Source organism: Pteropus vampyrus, unplaced genomic scaffold (assembly GCF_000151845.1).
Source record: "Pteropus vampyrus isolate Shadow unplaced genomic scaffold, Pvam_2.0 Scaffold100, whole genome shotgun sequence".
NCBI classification, from domain to species: domain Eukaryota; kingdom Metazoa; phylum Chordata; class Mammalia; order Chiroptera; family Pteropodidae; genus Pteropus; species Pteropus vampyrus.
Window position 1 is genome coordinate 1960493 of NW_011888881.1, and position 5977 is coordinate 1966469.

Below are 5977 nucleotides of genomic sequence, written 5' to 3' on the forward strand. Positions count from 1 at the left end.
CCGAATTCACATTGCTCTAGAGAAGACATACAAATGGCCAAGAAGCACATGAAAAGATGCTCAACACCATTAGTCATCAGGGAAATGCAAATCAAAACCACAGCGACATACCACTTCACACCCACTAGGGTGGCTGTAATAGAGAAAAAACAAAACGGAAAATAACAAGTGTTGTCGAGGACATGGAGAAATTAGAACCTTCGAACATGGCTGGTGGGAATGTAGAAAACAGTTTGGAGATGCCTCGAAAAGTTAGAGATAGAATTACCGCGTAGCCCTGCCATTCCACTCCTAGGTAGGTCCCCAAAAGAATTGAGAACGGTTGCTCCAGCAAGGACACGTAAATGCACGCCCGTAACGGCGTCATCTTTATGCTCAAAAACGGCTGAAACGTTCAGCCACGGATGAAGGGCAAGCAAAAACTGCTCTGTAGACACAGACGAGAGGCTCAGAATGCTGCGGCGTGGAAGGACCTCGCAAACGTCGCGCTCAGGTCAAGAAGCCAGACACAAAAAGTCTCATATCATATGATTCATTTATATGAAATAGTCAGAAATCGCTTCAAGGGCCCAGGGCCTTTAATCTGAAGTTGTAGAAAGGTTTTGGAGCGAGATCAGGATGGTGGTTGCACCGCATATGAATGTACTAAATGCCACTGAACTGTTCACTTAACAATGGTTCGTTTTATGTGAATTTCACCTCGACAAATTATTTTTTCAAGTAGACAGAAGAGCATAAGGAAGCCTCTGTGCATCGGTCTGAGCTTTAACGATCGTCAATTCGTGCCAGATCACTTTCATATGTAATCTATACACCCACCTGCTTCCCCTGCTCATATATGATTTTGAAGCAAATCTGGACGTCACGTAATTTCATTTGTAAATATTGCAATATGTATCTCTGAAAGATACGTATTCTTTAAAAGATTACTACAATAGCACTCTCACACCTTAAAAAAATTAACAATATTAGAAGGCAATTTTTTAAGACTAATTTTCTGAAGAGAAGTACAGGATGGTTTCAAAATCTAAAAAAAGAGAAAAGACGATAAGGGAAAAAATTTGTACCTCTGTCCCGATTCATCCTTTGATGCCGATCCCCCCAACCCCATCGAAGTCACTCACAAGTAGGCAGGCGGGCACCGTTTTAGAGTTTATTAATGTTTATACATGCAAATATGAATGTGGCCTATCATTCGTCCCCTTTTTAATACAAAATTAAATGTTATTTACGTTTCCTGCACTTCATCTTCAGCACCATATCTTAGGGAGCTTTCCCCTGAATACAGAGAAAAGTTTTTCGCTCTTTTTTTTAAAACGGTCTAGTATTTCATTGTCTAAACGTGCGATAATTTATTTGAGCACTTCCCTATCACGGACATTAGGATTATTTCTGATCGTTCGCTATGACCAACAGGCCCTCGGTGATTAATTTTATGCATATGTCATTTTGCATGTGTATGACAATATGTATGAGACAAATTCCCAGCAGTGAGATCGCTGAGTCAGCAGCACGAGCATCCGTCTCGTGCCGATGGGCGTTGCCACACCGTTGTCCAGGGGCTGTGACAGTTCCTACTTAGCAATCAGGAGCAGTCCCACCTGGGAGCCAGTTTGCAAGAGATGTCAGAAGTCTTGGAGCATGTGTATCGCGAGAGCAAGAGATTCCGCTTCCAGGTGTCACCCTAAGGGTTATTGATTAGGTTTGCAAAGATTAAGCTACAAGGATGAACATCTCTGTGTCATTCTTAGTAAAAAAAAAAAAAGAATAGAAAATGAAAATCAGAAAAATGGCCTAGAGGAGACTGGTTGAGTAATTTATGGTATATGTCAATGCTAGAATGCCAAATAGTCATGAAAAATTATGTTGAGAGAATATATTATTACTATTTATTTATTGTTAAGGGGGAAAAGCTAAGTCACAGAATGGTACGTTCAGAATGGTCTTATTTTTTAAATCGAGAATAATATGTCCACTTTTATACGTCCTCTCTCTGCCTCAGTTGTCACGCCTATAAATTGAGGGCAGTAATATCAGCTCCCTGAGTTGTCATGAGGATGAAATGAGTTAAGATCTCTGAGATGCTTAGACCAGTAACTGGCACAGAGGACGCTCCGTGTCAGGGTTAGCTAGAATCCATGCCGCCATTATTATCATTATCATCGTCTTATCATCATTATTCATTATATTACATTTGCAGAAGAAAAAGTTCTGGCAGACCATTCAACACAATTTTAACCATTCTAGCAGAACTTAGAGGTACCGTTACTTTGAGAATTTTAGCTGATCTGTATTTTCTTTTCTTCTTCTTTTTTTTACAATGAACATGTGCTGTTTCTGTAATATATATTATATCAAGAAGGGCCATAAGAAGAACAAGAATGGAATTCTGAGAGGGTCTTGGAAATCTGTCCCCGGAAGAGGATACGGGAAGAAAGGGCAACAGGCCTGTTGCTTCGCCAGCTCAGGCCTGGGCAGGGCCGGTCCTGTCCAATGGGAAAGGGGCAACGCCCTCTGATGGACAATGGAGGGGTCTAGGGAAGCTGTCCTCGCCCATACGCCCAGGCTTCCGTCAGGGACTTCGACAATTAGAGCGATGACGAAAGGTTATTTTACACTCTGTAGCCCACGAGGGTCTTAAGATGGGGGTCTGACTCATTCACTGCCGTGCCCTAGTACCCATCCTGAGACAGAGCAGAAATTCAGTCAGTGTGCCCTGAATGAATAAGTGACGCTAGGCTCTGCCGTGTGACCTTGGGAACACCCTTCCACCTCCCTGAGTCTCAGATTCCTCTTCCGCCGAGTGGAGCACTAGGGATCTGGTAGAGACTGTTGTGACGATGGAAAGAGAAATCTGAGTGTAGAGTACAGAGCACCCAGCTCACCTCGGTCTGTGGCAGGTGCACAAGCATTTGTTGAAGAAGCGAATACAAAGAAGGCGTGAGACAGGAGCTTATTCACACTAAACTGTAAATGACTGCTATGCCATTCTCTCCTAAAAGAGGCTTTGTAGGGAATAAAGGGAGAAGCTAGAAGAGATCTAGTACATATCCCAGGCTCTGATAAGTACGGTACTAGGCGCTATGCATGCATCATCTTGTGTAATTTCCATTTTATACATATAGAAATTGAGACTCAGTGAGATCAAGTGACTTACCCAAGGACACACAGCAATCAGATGGCACAGCCGGGGATTTAAGCTGCATGTGACTCAAAGTCCTTACTGAAGAGCCCCCGCTATCACCGTGAACAATGGCACGAGGAAGGAAGAAGTTCTGGGGAGCTCATCAGTGACACACCTCACACTCTGCACGGTGCCGGGTGGCCCAGTGGACAGACTGAACGTGCTCAGGGCCCTGGGAAAGCAACCACGGCTCCCTTTTAGCCCCCTCAAATTGGAAAGTTCTTTCCTTTGGATAATTCAAAGAAAAGCATTGGGATCATCTCGTGAAGAAAATTGAAGACCTCACTGAGTTTCTCTACCTTTAAGTTCGTTGTTTTCCATTTGCATTTTCTAGGAGAGCGTTGTTTTCCATTTGCATTTTCTAGGAGAAGGGAGACCAGGACGGACACGCCTAAGGCTCGTTCCCCCGTCACCCCCGGCCTGTCCAGACCTTACCCAGCCCATGCTGCGCCAGGCCCCCAAGAGTCTGAGGGACGTGAGGCTCGGCCCCCCCAATCCCCCCACACCCCTGCTTCCTTCAGGGCCCCCGAGGCCACATGTGGCTGTTTCCTTGGGCGGTGGCCTCTGCCCCTGACCCGTGGCTTCTCACGGACCAGCCTTTCAGACAAGGCTAGCACTGCCCAGGCCAGTTCCAAGCCAGCGGCTCGAGTCCCAGCCAGCCTGGGCCTGTCGCAATGAGTCAGCCTTTCACTGGGGAAAAACATGGTGACTGGCCCACAAGTCACTTTTTCCAGCTTGGCCCTCATCCTGGGCTGGGTGTTAGGAGGCCTTTGTTTTTCCCTTTGGGATTTGCTGCCTACGAGGGGTCCCCGAGGGGTCCTGGGACATGTGGGGGCTGGAATTTTGGGGGGTAGGAGGCAGGTCAATTTGCATCTGTTGAGCCCCATGAATGTCCCTCAGTGTGTCCGCCTGGTCCACACAAGAAAAAGTCCAAGCCGCAAAGCTTAAAGCTACACCTGCTACACAGGTGAGGCCCGAATGGCAGCTGGGGGAGGGGTGTCTCCGACAAGTCCACCTGTCATCCTCCTCAGGCTGTGCTGGCACAGCACCCTCGAGGACCTGGGGCTTGGGGCACACTGGGCCCCCTGCCAACCAGAGCGTGTTCCTGAAAGGCGACGCTCCCTTGGGCGCCCTTACCTTTGGTGAACCTGCACCCTAGCTCCATGCCAGGGGTCTGGTTTCAGAGCCGTCCACTTTATCGTCCCTTCTGACTCACCTCCACTGTCCCTCAGGCTGGCGAGCCCTTCCCTGCATGGCGGTGCTGAAACGGAGTCTCCCGGGGTGACGGGCGGGAGGGAGAGGCAGTGACTGTCATCTGTCAGAGGCTGGTGAGGGTGTGTGAGGGCAGGGGCCGGCCCCGGGGGACCCTGGAGGAATCCAGCCTCGGCCTCTGAGGTCCTTGCCGAGAACCCCCCCATCTTGGTGGTTAGCAAAGATTAATCCCTCCATCATTCATCATTCATTCATTCATTCATTCATTTAGGCTCTGGGGTCGCAGTAGCGCACAGAACAGTCACGCTCCTGTCCTCATGAAGGGGAGCGTCTGAGGGGGACACGGGTACTCACCGGCTAATGACAGGAGCAGAAACCACGACCCATACGAACATGAAGGACAGGACTGAGGGCCACCGGGCAGGCAGGGCGGGCTGGCCTGCACCGGGGTGGGTCAGTAGGATTTGGCTGGTTCGGGCCGGGAAGGGGGTAAGAACGACGTTTATTCTGGGTTGAATTGTGTCCCCCCCAAAAAAAGACATCGAAGTCTCAACACCCCAATACCACAGAATGTGACTTAATTTGGAAACAGGGTCTTACAGAGGTGACCACAGTCCCGTGAGGTCATGAAGGTGGCCCCTCACCCAATTCGGCCGGTGCCCCGGTAAAAAGGGGGAGCTTGGACACAGAGGGGCACACAGGGAAGACGCCCGGCGAAGACAGAGGCGGAAGTTGGAACGAGGCATCTATGAGCCAAGGAACAGCAGAGGTGGCCAGCGAGCCACCTGATGCTGGGCAGACGCCTAGAACACAGCCCCCCTCACGGCCTCGGGGGGTGCTAACCTACCCACGGTGGCCTCGCAGACTTGAGACCCTCCACGTCCGTTGTTGGAGTCACCCGGTTTGTGGTCCTTCGTCGCAGCAGCCCAGAAAACGAATACGGTGTCCGGAACAGAACCACGAATGCAGACGAGCTGAGGCGAGGCAGGTCTGAGAAGGGAGACTGCCCTGGCTGGGAGGCAGAGTCAAAGTTTCCTTTATCTCTGATGCGTGGGAAATGGGCCAGGGCTGGCGCCTCAGGCGACAATAAAAATCACAATCAAAATAATCACCACCTTGAAGAGGTACAGAATGCACGAGATAAGCCCGGGGAGGCGGGAAGTGGACGAGCTGTTTGGAGGCAAAGATGAGGACACTGGAGCCTTAGCCCTGAGAGAGGGAGAGGGAGCCTCAGAAATCACAGGGCAGGGACCAGGGACCAGCTTCGTGACCTTGGGCAGCTTGCTCTGTGTCTGTGCCCTAATTCTTTCATCTCTTATCTGGGACGTTCCACGACCACAGGACTAGCAGTGTGACCGACATTGCCACCCCGTGCGTGATGGGCAGGGGCGGAGGGAAAAGAAGAATGAAAATAGTATCCGAGACATCGTTCTTGCTGTGACGGAACTTACAGTCTACTTGGGAGGTGACATTCATTCAGCCCGGGAACGACGAAAGTGGTCAGACAGGGAGCAGCAGACGTTCTCAGGGGCCGAAATGGGGACCTCCCTCGTGGGGTGCTGATACCCGGGCAGACCCCCT